General features: G+C 41.1%; 1 non-coding gene across 1 annotated transcript; it reads left to right on the top strand.

Moving 5' to 3' along the window:
* Positions 1–357: 357 nt before the first annotated feature.
* On the top strand, positions 358–464 carry LOC141618051 (small nucleolar RNA R71). Its single transcript, XR_012531287.1, has one exon. It is a non-coding gene; the product is annotated as a small nucleolar RNA R71 (small nucleolar RNA).
* Positions 465–15,005: the final 14,541 nt, after the last annotated feature.

Here is a 15,005-nt window from a genome sequence, read left to right as displayed (position 1 = left end):
TCACATATCCCACTTGGGATTGATGAAGATGCCGTCATGGCATTAACATGATGCTTTGGTGATTTTGAGGCTTCTTCAAGTCTAGCCATAGCTTTTTCAAACTTCAAATTGATGGTATCAATGTGAGCACTAAGTTGAGCACCCAATTGAGTAACGGAGTCCACTTCATGCTTTCCTCCTCTAGTAGCCTTGAGAGGTCGACTATATTGTGAGTTATGGACCGCCATTTCCTCAATTTTGTTCCAAGTTTGATTGTCATCAACTTCGGTGAACATTCCATTTGATCCCATGTTGAGAATGTTCCTTGAATCTTCATATAGACCGTTCCAAAATTGTTGTACCAAGAACCACTCGCTAAGTCCATGGTGAGGACATGAGCGACAAATTCCTTTGAACCGCTCCCAAGCTTCATACAAAGATTCTTCATCCCTTTGCTTAAAACCCGTAATTTGAGCTCTTAGCATGTTAGTCTTTTCCGGTGGATAGAACTTTTTGTAGAAAGCTAGAGCCAACTTCTTCCAAGAATCAATTCCGAGAGTAGCCTTATCAAGGCCCTTCAACCATTGTTTCGCGGTGCCAATTAGAGAAAAAGGAAATAAGACCCATCGAATTTGGTCTTGAGTTACACCGGTTTGGGAAATCGCATCACAATAGTCACAAAAGGTCTCCATATGAGAATGAGGGTCTTCACTAGGCATCCCCCCAAATTGGCTTCTTTCGACTAATTGGATAAATGCGGATTTGGCAATAAAATTTCCGGTTAGATGTTGTGGTGTGGGAGTACCATTGGGTAGGTTCTCCTCGGTGGGTACGGAATGTGATGAAAACTTAGGCATTGTGGGTTGATTTTGTGTTGTATTTTGTGTTGGATTCTCCTCACCTTCTCTTGCAAAAGGGTTGATGAACTCAATAGTTGGTTGAATATCTACAACCTCACTAATACCTCTCAAATTTCTCCTAGCAAGTCTTCTATTGGTTGTCAAAGTTCTTTCAATTTCACGATTAAAAGGTAACAAATCACCTTGTGACCTCCTAGACATGCAAAATATCAAACAACTCGAAAACAATTAGAACAAACCTTGAGGAGTTTTACTTCCTCAAGGCAAAGAAAGACACAACTAATAACAATATAAGAAAATCTAAATCAAGTTAACACCGTCCCCGGCAACGGCGCCATTTTTGGTCGGAACTAAATCTTTTCGGTAACTTGTCGTTAGGAGCACCTAGACCAAAACACAATTTATAGCTTCACAAACAAATCTACAATTAGTAAAGAGGCAAGTAAAGGTCGGATCCCAAGGGACGGGAATTGAGATGAGATTTCTATTGCAACTAGTGGTGTCTTAGGGGTGTCACAATTTGGGTTGATGTAGAAGGTCACTAAACTAAATAACAATGAAAGTAAACAAGCAAGATGAATTAAAAGGGTTGTAAACAATTGATAAAAAGCACTAGGGTATCATGGGGTCATAGGGGAATCATGGGAATTGATCATACAAACATGTTCTCAAATTATAAGCAAGCAATTATTGTTGTGATGGATTGAGTTGGATTATATCTTACAATCCTAGGAAAGTTTGGGTCCCGGAGCCGAATCGATTAGATTGTACAACACCTACAAGTCGACTTAGTCTTCCCTACTCAACAACATGCATGGTCTAATGAGACTCGAGTTGGTTTATGTCTTACAAGTCTCATTGAAAAGATAGGTGATGGGTAAAAATGCAAGGATTCATAGGCTCACATTTCATCAAACATAACATGTGCATGAGTTGAGATCATAACAAGCAAGCAAATAAACCATGAAAGCATATTAATTTAAGCATGAATCATTCCCCATGTTGGTTTCCCCTAATTACCCATTAACCCTAGCTAGGTGACTACTCACTCATTATCATGTTGATCATGCTAGTAAGGTTGTCAATCATACCAACAAAGTGAAACATGATGAATAAATGAAAGTAATTAACAATAATTAAAAAGGGATTAAGAGAGTTATACCTACTAATGATTCCAATAATAAAGCAAAGAATAAAAGAAGTACTTGATGCTTGATTGAGAGGTTGTCAATCTCCCAATAATAACCCAAATAATCTTCAATTACCCAAAATAAAGGATGAACAAAAGAGAGATTAAGGAAATAAAACTTGTATTAAAACTTGATTAATTGTTGATTACAAAATTAAAGAGAGATTTGATTGATATTAACTACACTAGAGATTGCTAAGAAGAACATGGTCTTCCAATTAGACTAATGGGGTATTTATAGTGGGGATTAGGTGTAGCAATTAGGGTTAACTAAGGGCTTAAATGACGATTAAGTCCCTACTTAAGGAAACGCCGGTATTTTTAGAAGGATGGGCATCTTTCTTGAAGCTTGAAGAAACGAAGTTGTGCTGTCTTGGAATCCGTGCGTCTTAGGCACGGGACGGCCGGATTCGTGAGTTGCTGCACGGGCGTCTTTGGGAGAAGACAGGCGTCTTCTGGTTGCTGCTGCCCGGGCGTCTTGTAAGGAAGACGCACGGATTGTGGCTTGGTGGATGGGCGTCTTCTTGGGAAGACGCACGGATTGTCATGCAGCGTGCTTTCTTCTTCTTTTCTTCCCTTTTCTTCATAAAATCCTTGGGGATTTCCTCGGGGATGCAATGATCTTTTCTCATCATTGCCCATCTACTATAATATGTACAAAGGTCATCTAATCTTGTCTCTCCTTGATGCTTGGTCATTGAATTCAATCAATTTAGTCTCATTTTGCCATGAAAATGCAAGGTTTGCACTCCTTTCCTACCAAGGACACAAAACCTCAAAGAATATGCAAAACAAAGAACTAAAGACAATAAATGACCCAAATATGCACTAAAAAGCATGGGAACAAGGCTAATTCGGGGACTAAATATGCTCTAATTATGGTCACATCAGAGATTTATTTTATTGGGAAGTTTTCGGAACCGTTTAGACTGATGTTGTTATTTGAGATTTGAGTACTTGGCGTTTCCTTGATGTCTAAATTCCTTTCTTCTTTGACCATAAGTGTCATCGTTCATACCCCTCTTCCTCGCTTCATCATGCTCCTCCTTTAAATTTGATGATTGGCAACCTATAAAACTCTATCTTTTACATCCTTGTAGATTTGACTTCGAATCTTACCCCTAAGAAGTTCTTCATATCTCTTTTGTTGGTTAAGTTTGAACTCTCTTAGCGTACTTTGTTTTTTATGATATCTAAGTTACTTTTCATTTCGTACAATTGCTAAACATTTAAAGCTACCATTTTGGTTTGTTGTTGAAAGGTTTATGTTACTTTTGCAAAACCTTACCTATTTTAATGGTTTGAAAATGAAAATTTGGTTCAGTTCCCTATTTGTTCTTTGAGTATAAACTTCTTTATCATGATTTCTAATTGCTAAAACCGAGTTACTTTAATTTTGCTCGGTCTCTAACTAACTTTGATCTATTTATGATTTCTTTGTCAAACTTTAATGTTATATTTTCAGGAATTTGACTCACTTTTGAGTTTAAAAGTAAAACCTTTATTTCCATTTTGACTTCTGCAAAAGAAAATTTGAGTGGATTACCTTTTTTCTTTTGATTTTGGCATTGATCGGATGTTAGAACTCGTTATTAGAGACGTTTAATAACTTATTCTACACTTGTCGGAGAGTGATTTTCGTTTTTAATTTGTCTTTGACTTGGAAGGTTAGCGTTCTTGTGTGCACGACAAGAGCAATTATGTTCCATGAATGAGACTTGTACCTTTGAAAACTCTTCGTTAATGTTTTTAAAAGTATTTTGATTTTCAATTTATACAAATGATTTGCTTTTTGACCTTATCATTGATTTGGAATGTGATGTTCTTGAATGCGCAACGAGAGCACTTCCGTTCCTTTGATAAGAATCTGGTTCCGTCGGAAAATGTTATTTGAAACTTTTAAAGGAATTTTAATCCTTACGATAAGTAACTTTTTAAATGTTTTGATTCCGATTTCAAAAGGTCCAATTTTACTTTTTATAAACTTTCATTTCTACTTTCAAGTTTCGAGGACGAAACTTTTTAAAAGATGGGATGATTGTAACACCCACGAATTTCCCATTTTGACATTTAAAATTTATTAAACTGTTTGATTACTTTATTTTATATTTTTGAATTTTTCAATTTAATTAATTTTATGTCAAACACGATTTTTATAAAAGTAATATATAAAAGCTCATTTATATAAAAATACGTATTAATAAATTATATTCTTGAGGCATAATTTATATAAGAATAAATGTATTTATATATTTTGATCGGACAATATTGGTGACAGTAATAATAATAATAATTTCCGTCTTAATTTCCGTCTACCTTAGACCATCACATTTCAATTGGGAATCTTATCTAAACTCGGACCAACCTTATGTCGACAACACATACCCCTATCCACTCCACACTCTACTTTTATTATTATTATTATTATTATTATTATTATTATTATTATTATTATTTTTTTTTTTTTTTTTTTTTTTTTTTTTTTATGAAAAGTGCGCGCAGCTTTCATTAAAAATAAAAATAAAAGGTTTACATGAAATTGGTGGGGAGCCGAGAGACAATCTGGGCTCCCACACCCTTAGCAATAGCAAAGCTAAGTCTAGTAAAAATGTAAGCGGCTACCCGAGCCCCCGCATCCTGAGATACCGAGAATTTATGGATCCGCTTGAGCAAGGCAACAAAGATCCGAACCCAGCCTCCCAAGTGAAGAGAAAGAGAAAGGTAGGAAACATAACCGCTACCGCGCACAAATCCCCATACTTAGCACACTTTTCGCCGAGCAAAGATCGCCGACAACCCGGCCCAAGCACAAAATCTACCAACCCGTCGAGTCAAAGGTGAAGAACCCGTCAGTCGACGCACACATCACGCCCGCGTCCCAAGAATAAAGCAATAAATCCGCAGGACGAAGAGAGCCACCATGCCCATCAACCAAACCGATATCAACCTCCTTCCCCAAAGAATACCGGATCTATAACGAGATGTCGTAAAGAGTGTCCCGGACAAGGTTATGCCGATGTTTAACGCCCACACAAAGACAAGAAACAGCGTGGTCCCCAAAAACATCCCTAGCAAAAACCCGAGAGCAAGCAGGACAGGGCCTAGATACCGTGAATAACGGAACACCCAGACGATACCCCAGCACACTACGGTAAGTCCTCCCGTTCATAGTCTGCCCCAACCCTGAGATAGGAACCGCACGTAACCAATCAGAGGAGTGAGAACCCTGCTGAGACTGCCATAAAGCAATCTGGCGCGGTGTCAAAGAAAAAACAGACTCTGAGGCTGCAGCAACCGTCGTGAAATAAATATCTGCCAATTTCTTCATAAGTTTGGGGGCAGCAATTTCACTAGGGTGACCTAATATATCGAACTCGTAGTCGCAGTAAACACTGCGCGGCATCATCAAAAGCGGGGGCAGCCTACAACACCGAAGGGCCGAGGAGCTTAGCTCGCAAAAACCAGATCGCAAGCGGGGACGATAAAAGCATAAAATAACACATCTCCCGCCGCATAGACACCAAGCCCACCAAGATGAAAAGAGAATGTAGCAAGGCGCCACTGCCAATCCCCAAAACCCGGTCCTGACGCGGTGACAATACGTTCCAAGCTAGAATGCAGAGCGACATCAAAGGGAAGATGGACAGACCCAAAAACACTAGGGGAGCAAGTACGAAGGGAGAAGTAGAGCTTAGAAATACCAGTACAAGCTCGAAGAAGAAGCAACTCACATTGCGGGTCCTCAATCCTCGCAACCAAGTCCATTAGCTCAATGGTCTTAGTTACTCTCGTCGCCACAATCTCACTGCTAAAACCAGGACAAGTATCTTGTGGTCCTCCCAATCTTTGTAACACCGCGCAATGGCCGAGAAATAGAAGTGGGGAAAACCCCAGGAAGCCGGCTCCGTGGGTCCCAATAGGCCAAAAGACCTCCGTCTTGGAGACATTTAGGTGTAAACCAAAACGAGGGCCATCCGACCTAATCAAGTCCAAAACCTTCCCCACCTCCAAAGTATCACCCACAATGGTGCCATCATCTAAGTACCATGCCTGCAAAGTGAGGTCAAAGGTGTCCCGGATCTTGCAAACCAAGGGATGCAAAACCAACGCGAAAAGCAAAGGCCCCAACGGATCACCATGCTGAACACCCTGACAAGACCACAAGCAAGTGCTCCCCATAAAAAAGGCGGGCGGGCTGGAATAACAAAACTCCACCCAACGGGAGAGAGCCGGCAACGACGACGGACCTCTGAAGCATGGTCGAACGGTCAACAAGGTTGAACGCATTCTGGAAATCAACCAGCAGCATAAAAAGTCCAACTCGAGCCCCCCGAGCCTCAATGAGCCGGTTCAAGGCATGCAAGATAGCCTCTCCTCCACAGGACACACCCACCCCGAACTGAAGCCCATCAAAATAAGAAGATAAAGACGGGCCAACCATAGAAGCACCAACCTTAGAGACAAGCCGTCTCTCCGGACCGTACCAACAAAGAATAGGGATTAACTCCACCACCCGGTTTAACGAGTGGTGTGAGAGGGGCGCTGGCAATATACTCACCCAGAGGAAGAGGACACCGGCCCTCAAGAAAAAGATTAACCACCCTAGTAATAGAAGTGATCAAATCATCGGAGATAGCCACAGCAGCGCCACTCACACAGTCCATAAGGTGCTGGGCACGAAACCCCTCCCTCCCACAGGAAGTACCACGAGGGAAGCTCCGAATCATATCCAAGACCACCGCCGAAGAGGCAACCAAAGGATGATGATCCCCAGACAGAGGAGGCAATGAAGGAGGCGGGGCGACAGGATGCTTCTCACGCAGGGCCACGAGAGTGACATCGGAGTAGGGGGCGACCCCAGAGGAAGAAAGCACCCGACAAACAAAGCGAGAGATAATGGCCATCGAAATCTTCCGCCGGCATTGGCGGAGGTTAAGCTCACTCAAATCCAGATCCTCATCCACAGAAAATGAAGAAGGACCCTCATCAAAGCACTCCGTAATAACCGCAAGCCCCCCCCCCCCCCTGGTGTCTCCCAAGCAAGTATAGCCCGGCAATACTCTCCTCCCGATCCGACGCCGAATAGCGATCCGACACTCATGATTACTCCGAGGAGCGAAGGTCCTGAGCAAACAAAGTGGTAGAACAAGCAAACGAACCCAGCGGGAGAGATCACAAGGGGCATCAAACACCGCATCCAAGGCCCCTTTCAAAGCCCGAGCAAACCCAAGACGACACTTAGGAGGAATAGATTTCACGGTGCGAAGGCCTAAAGACAGCAAACGATCCAGCGAAGATATAGACCACTGAACGAGCTCTACACTATCATCAGAAGAAACCGAAGTAGAAGGAGCCAAAGGTCTCGGAATGCCATGTATATGGAAGGTGTAAATGCCATCAACACACCCCGGATGCTCCACAAAATCACCCCGACTATGCCGACATCTTGCTCTAACAGTACGGGTCATAAAGCACACCCCACACAACCAGAGCCCCATCCGTCTCAAAGAACTCTCGGCATTGGAATAAACAGTCAAACTATCAGTAAGAGTCTGACGCGTAAGGTCCAACGCACCGTCATGACAATGTCGGACCTGTAAATGTTTCTGCCAAGCTGCCTTTGTAAGGCCCTTGCCGAAACCATCCCGACACCCATGAAGACTCGAAAAAGGACAATGGTACCGTACTAGCTCAGGCATGAAAGAACAACAAAACCCCAACACCCTTCCTCGCACACGACGGCGTTGAACAACCGAGGACCACCACCAAAAACTGATGACAACCGGCCCAAGACCCACACAACCCGAAACTCCACACCACACAAACCGCAACACCCACTACAACCTAACCCCACACACCCAAGGCGGTGGAAGTTGTTATGGCCGGTCACTGGCAGGAACACCGGACCACCGCAGCAAGGCAAAAAAACAGCACGAAAGAAACGGAGAAATATAACAAAAAAATGACTGGAAATGATCAAAAACTCACCGGTGGAAGGATAACCAAAGCAGTGCCGTCAGCCACCACCAAAATGACCGGCGACTTGAGGTCTAAAAGCCAACTGGTGGCGGCGCAGGTCGACAAATGACGCAAAAACAGGCGACAACTGCCCCTGAAAGACGAAACACAGCCCGCACCCCTCACCACAAACACCGTTCGAACAACCACAACAACAGCCCCTGACCGGCGACGTGAGGTCTAATGGTCGACGTGGGGTGGTTGTTGGCAGCCAACGGTGGAAGAGAACCCCTGAAACCCGTAGCCCTAATCGAAATCACCGATGCCCTAATCCCTAAAACGCTCCTAAACACAGCCACGGACACCAACAAAGCCGACAAACACCGACGATGGGATGGCCGGCGTGAGACGGCCAAGGTGGTGACGGAGAAAGTGGCAGCCGAGAAACGCCTGAGGAATCGCCTGAGTGATCGTGAAATCGCCCTCCCCTCCCTCTCTCAAATTATTATTATTATTATTATTATTATTATTATTATTATTATTATTATTATTATTATTATTATTATTATTATTATTATTATTATTATTATTATTATTATTATTATTATTATTATTATTATTATTATTATTATATATTACTATTGTTACTACACCTACCCGTCCCCACCCCCTCATTCCTCCTTCTTCTTCATTCAAAAAGAGCAGCAACAACAACAACAAAGAAACAGAGCCGTACAAACTCCATTTCCGCGAGATTCAAACCCCGATCCCGCCTGTAACACCCGCGAATTTCGCATTTTGACATTTAAAATTTATTAAACCGTTTGATTACTTTATTTTATATTTTTAAATTATTTAATTTAATTAATTCATTTTAAGCACGATTTTAATGAAAAGAATATTTTAAAGTACGTATTATTAAATTATATTTTTGACGCATAATTTATATACGAATTTATGTATACATATTTTTGGTCGGACGGTAATAATAATAATAATAATTCCCGTCTTAATTTCCGTCTACCTATAGACCGTCACATTTCCACTTGTGAGACTAATCTTTTCTCGACCTATCCCTTATTGACAACACACTCACCTACCCTTTTACACCCTACCTCTAAATATCTCCTTTATATATATTATTATAATTCATTTATTATTATTATTAATATGTATACTATTATATATATTATTATTGTTATTACATATTACATTGGTTACTACACCTACCCGTCCCCACCCCCTCTTTCCCTCTTCTTATTTTTGCGAAAGATGCAGCAGCGCAACAAAAACACAAACAGAGCCGTACCATCACCATTTTCGTCCCTTTCAAACCTAGATCCCTCCTCCATTTCTCAACCAAACTCCATTATTTTTGTACCATTAGCTTCCTCGTCCCTTCCTCGTTCTTTTAAGGTAAAAAAGTTTCTGTTTTGACTTAGTTTTCGAATGGGTCGTCTTATGACAACTCGGCTCCTTCACTCATACAACTCGTTTTTCTTCTTTTAGTCGAAGACCCGAGAGCAGCTCATACTTAGGGACGTTTTTGCTCTAAAATTCGTGAGGTTAAAGGTAACGGTGATAGGTTACTTGACAATGAGTCGATATTTTCGCCCTTTCTTACTCGGCTTTCCTTATTCATTGCAAAGTTTGAGTCTTTTCTGTGTTTCTCATGTATGAAGTCGAGTTTTAATGCTTGTGGTTAATTTTCATGGTTGTTGTGGGTCGAAATGGTGGCTGTTTTGGGCGGTTTTATGCTCTGTTTTGGGATGGTCGATATGGTGGTTGTGAGCAGTCAGTATGGTGGTTGTGAGCAGTCTTGAGTCGGGTCTGGAACGGACTTCTAGGACCGGGTTTTATGCTGCGAAAGTTGGCATGTCACCTCTGTTTTGGAACGGGTGTGAATGGTGGTTATGGTAGTATGCGTAACTTATTTGAATAGGGTCGTAGTGACGATAACTGGTCCGTCTAAATTTTGGTTCCACAGGAGTAATTGAGTCAGGTTTGAACGACCCCAAATATGGACTGTCTTGCTCGGTTGGTACCCTAGTGCAGGGGCCTGTTTACGGTCTGTTCTGGGCAGGATTGGTGGTGGTGTCATACGGTTGTTGTGGCTCACTTGACTGGTTATAGTGACTGGGTTGGGTGGTCAATTGGGGTGGAGTAATGGCTGGTTGTTTGGTGATGGGTATGGGGCTGTTCAACGGCCTCTTGTGTCGTGGTATTAGTTTGCCCTTGGCGCAAATTCGGTCATTTGAAATTATTTAATTTTCGTCTCGTATTTTATATAACGATAATTCGTTAATATCATGCTTTCACATGTATTTTTATTTATTGGGCTCATTTGACCTTGTTGTTGGGCTTAATGTGATTTAATTATTAGGCTCCTTGTAGTTTGTTTATTGGACTCATAAATGAGTCACTTGGACTTGGTCACATTTTATCCCGTATATTTCATATAACGTAAATTATTCATTATCCCTTATCATATTTTATTTAACCGGCATGTTAATTTAAGTGGGTTTGTCTTGTTAATTCAAGTGGATTTGTCTTGTTAATTTGAGTAGGTTTGTCTTGTTAATTTAAGTGGATTTGTCTTGTTAATTTAATTGGACTTTTCTAGCTTGCTTGTTGGGCTAAGTTTGTTCTATTCATTGGACTTAGGTCACCTCTCTCGTTGTCCGCACTGCCGAGAGTTGGTTACTATACTCTTTCGATACCTCTCTCGTTGGCCGTTCTGCCGAGAGTTGGATATCTTATTTTATTTACGCCGCTCTCGTTGGCCGCACTGCCGAGAGTTGGTTACCATACCCTTTCGATACCTCTCTCGTTGGCCGTTCTGCCGAGAGTTGGATATCTTATTTTATTTACGCCGCTCTCGTTGGCCGCACTGCCGAGAGTTGGTTACCATACCCTTTCGATACCTCTCTCGTTGGCCGTTCTACCGAGAGTTGGATATCTTATTTTATTTACGCCGCTCTCGTTGGCCGCACTGCCGAGAGTTGGTTACTATACCCTTTCGACACCTCTCTCGTTGGTCGTCCTGCCGAGAGTTGGATATCTTATATGAGTAATAAAGGTCTTGCTTGGTTATAGATATTGGTATCTATCTTTCAAGGCAAGAGTTATGCCTTGTGTTGTTAGTCTTGGTCCTATCGGATACTAGAGGTGAGATGCAAGCCTTCTAGTTGCGATATGATCGCCGGGATTGATGTTCCCATCCGTTCTTATGGTGAGATGCAAGTCATAAGTACGAATGTGACATTAGTAGCCACGTCCCATGCATTGGTTGCTAAGTGGTTTTCCAAGTAATGGCTACAGTTTCTATCCTTGTAATTTGCATTGATTGATCCCTACTTAACTGCTTCACATGATTCAGATTCTAATCTCATATCTATGTTATATCTCCTTGAAATGCGTGCTTTTGTATAAATGACCGTATTCTTGTTTTTCATATTATTTAGCTGTCTCACATGATTAGTTGAATCTTTTTTATGCTAATGTCGGTCTATCTTGTTCCATCTCATTAAATTGCCATGTTTAAATATAAACTTGATATTCATATATTTGTAAGTATCTTACATGCTTTACCTGTTTTAGTTCTTTGTTATGTTCATTTCGACAATTTGTGGCTGGGAGAACCTTGAGTTACTCCCCACTGACTGTGGCGTTCATGTTTACATGAATGACAGGTATTAGTGGTGCATTCATGGGGTGAAGACATGTGTGAGCTAGCGAGCACTTTGGCCTAAAAGTTGGTTTATTAGGATTGTTTAGACTCACCTTTTATTGTATTGTTATTTGAGGGATATATTTTCCCTCGCCTTGACTATCACGTTTGTATAATTTTAATCTTTATTTCCGCATTATTTATTTACGTTTTAGATTTTAATGAACCTGCGTTTTAAACTTTAAAAGTTTCAAAAAATTTCTAATTTCCGCTTGAATTTATAAGTTATGTTTTCCGCGTTATTGCGGGGGTTCACACCGCCTCCGTCTCTCAACCAAAATTCATAATTTTTACACCATTCTCTTCCTCTTTCCTTCTTCATTCTTTCTAGGTAAGAAAGTTTCGATTTTGTGGAATTTTCGAAAATGGCATCTTATGACAAACTCGGTTTTACGACTCAAACGACCCGTTTTCTTCCTCCTAGTTGTCAAGCTTGAAGCCCAGAGAGTAGCCCATGCCATCTTGGATGTTTCTACTTAGGAATTCGAAGAGCTAAGGTAACGGTGATAGGTTACTCGATAAAATGTCGGGAACTCACCCTTCCTACTCGGTTTTTGCTTTATTTTATCGTAAAGTTTAAGTCTTTATGTGTTCCTCATGTATGGGGTTGATTTTGGAGTGTTTGTGGTCAGTTTACATGGTAGTTGGGTGTTTTCCTATGGCTTAGTTTTCCATATGCAGCCGGTTATGAATTTCGAGTGTGGTGCTGCTTGTCTTCTCTTCGAGTAAATGCGTATTTTTCTTGCTGGAATTTTTGGGTTGTTCATGGCAGAAATTTGGTGATGTTTATTCAAATTTTAAGCATGCTCACTCCCGTCTTAACTTTGCCTTCAATGTCCGTCTCGAGTTTGTTCTAAAATAGGCTGCTAGAACTCGGTTTTGTGCTGCGACAGTTGAGCTTTTGCTTCTGTTTTGGGAGGGACAAATCAGTCACTTGAAGTGGTTTTCGTGCTCGTTTTATTCATGTTAGGATCGTCACATGTACACTTGATTTTCCCGCTTTAATCTCGTCTTAAAACGGAGTCGAAATAAGAGCTTCAAAATACGGTTTTAAATTGTTCCATGCTAGTTTCGAACTCTATTTTGAGACGAATTAAACGGTTTCTCGGATCTGTTTTTCTTACTTTATCTTCATGCTAAGGTTGCCCCATGTATACTTGTTGTTTCTCCACCTTGAAAACTTGATTTTGGTATGTTGGTGCCCTATTTTGGATGCCGAGTACAGCACTGTGTGCTCCCTGTTTTGGGACTATTTTTGTGCGGGTGAATGATGGCGTGAGGGGTGTGTTTGGCCGCGGATGTGGACTGACCATTGGTGGCAGTAGCCACGACATGGCTATGGGTTGAATGGCCTCCTCCATGGCTCGGTTTTGTCGAGTTGTAGACACGGTGGAAGTGTTTTATACTTCCTGTAGTTCTTCTTTCTTTTGTTTTATGCTTGGGCAATTCCTTTATGAACATTCCATGTGGGGCTTGAATTATTGTATCTTTTGGGCTTCATTTCTTGCATCTTCTAGACTCGGTTTCTAATTCTAGTTGGACTCACTTGCTTACTTCATTTTGACTCATTTTCTTGGTGGGTATGGGCTCACCACCATTAAATTGATGGGCTTACCACAATTTAATGGTTGGGCCCATCTTGCCTCTTGTATTGAAATTTTGTTTGCATTCCGTAAATTTCCACATGACGTAAATTATCCATTACCACTTGTTATATTTTATTTATTTTATTTAACCGACATGTATATTTATAAGATGAAATGTTTATTTTATATGTTACAAGTATGAAAAGGTGATTATAAATAATTACTTGTAAGAGTCAGATTCTTGTAGGAATGCCATGATACTATCATACATGCTTGGTTTACATTTACGCCCTACTTGTGCTGTTCTGGCAAGTATGGTTATTGGCCACTTGTGTTGTGCTGGCAAGTGAGTCTTATCTTAGTCTTTCCGCCACTTTCGTGCTGTTCTGGCGATTGGGGCACTCGGTCTCCATTAGTAGTCGAGTCTTGGGTGCGTGCTGTGCTGGCGCACGTCGAATCGGGATGTACACCCGAGAATCTGCAGATTTAGACTAGGACCGTATCATTATCGTAGTCCTACCCGGGGAAATTATAGTCTAAGAGTAGTAAGTGTCTGCATTTTTTATGGTTACATTGGTCATATCTTCTTGAATTTCGTACCCATGGTTAAGTGGTCTTCATATTACTCCATGTACATTCCTTCTCTATTATTTAGCATTGCTTATGTCTTGCCTACTAGCCTATCTCATTCTTTTTCTTATACTTGTATTCTTAAATATGTAAGATCATATGTTTAGCTATAATTCCATTTATTCATATCTTATCTTAATCTGATTATCTGTTGTGCTTTGTTATGTTCGTCTTGATATTTTGTGGAAGGGAGAACCTTGAGTTACTCCCCACTGACTGTGGCTTTCATGTTTACATGAATGACAGGTTTAGTGAAGATGCATTTGTGGGGTTTAGACGTGTGAGCTAGCGAGCACCTTGGACTAGTAGTCGGTTTATTTGGATTGCTTAGACTCACCTTTTATCATCTTGTCATTCGAGGGATATATTTTCCCTCACCTTGACTATCACTTTTGTATAATTTAAATCTTTATTTCCGCATTATTTAATTAGGTTTTAGTTTTGATGAACCCGCGCTTTAAATTTTAAAAGTTTCAAAAATTACCTAATTTCCGCTTGAATTTATAAGTTATATTTTCTGCTTTATCGCGGGGTGTCACAATAGAGCTCTCTACCAATGGGGTGCGTGGCACAATCACAGGAGTTTGAACCACCACATTAGCAGGAGTTTGAACCACCACACTTGCAAGAGTTTGTGGAACCCCAGGCTTCCTCACTGGAGGTGCAACCACCTTTGGGGGAGGCTGAGCCTTCAGAGCCGGTTTCTGAGCCGCCACTCTAGACTTCCAAACCTTCCTAAGCACAGGCTTAGGACCACCATTCCTGCAGTTCGCAGCTAGGTGTCCCATCCCCTTACAGCTGGTGCACAACAAAGGTAACCAATCATAAACAACTTTAATCTTCTGGGTCTTTCCTTGATCATCCATAAAACTAATCTGAATAGGAAATCTTGCCCAATTTCCACCTCAATCATAATCCGGGCAAAACCAAAGAAATTCCTGTGCATGGTATTCTCATCACAGCGCATGAATTTACCAACTGCACTGCTCAATTTCTTAAGACATTCAATACCCCAGAATTTTACATCCAGACCAAACAATTTCATCCAAAGGGGAATACGTTTCACATCATGC

This window comes from Silene latifolia, chromosome 1 (assembly GCF_048544455.1).
Source record: "Silene latifolia isolate original U9 population chromosome 1, ASM4854445v1, whole genome shotgun sequence".
Taxonomy (NCBI): Eukaryota; Viridiplantae; Streptophyta; class Magnoliopsida; order Caryophyllales; family Caryophyllaceae; genus Silene; species Silene latifolia.
The sequence above is the reverse complement of the archived record's forward strand: the minus strand, read 5'-3'. Positions and strand labels throughout refer to the sequence as shown.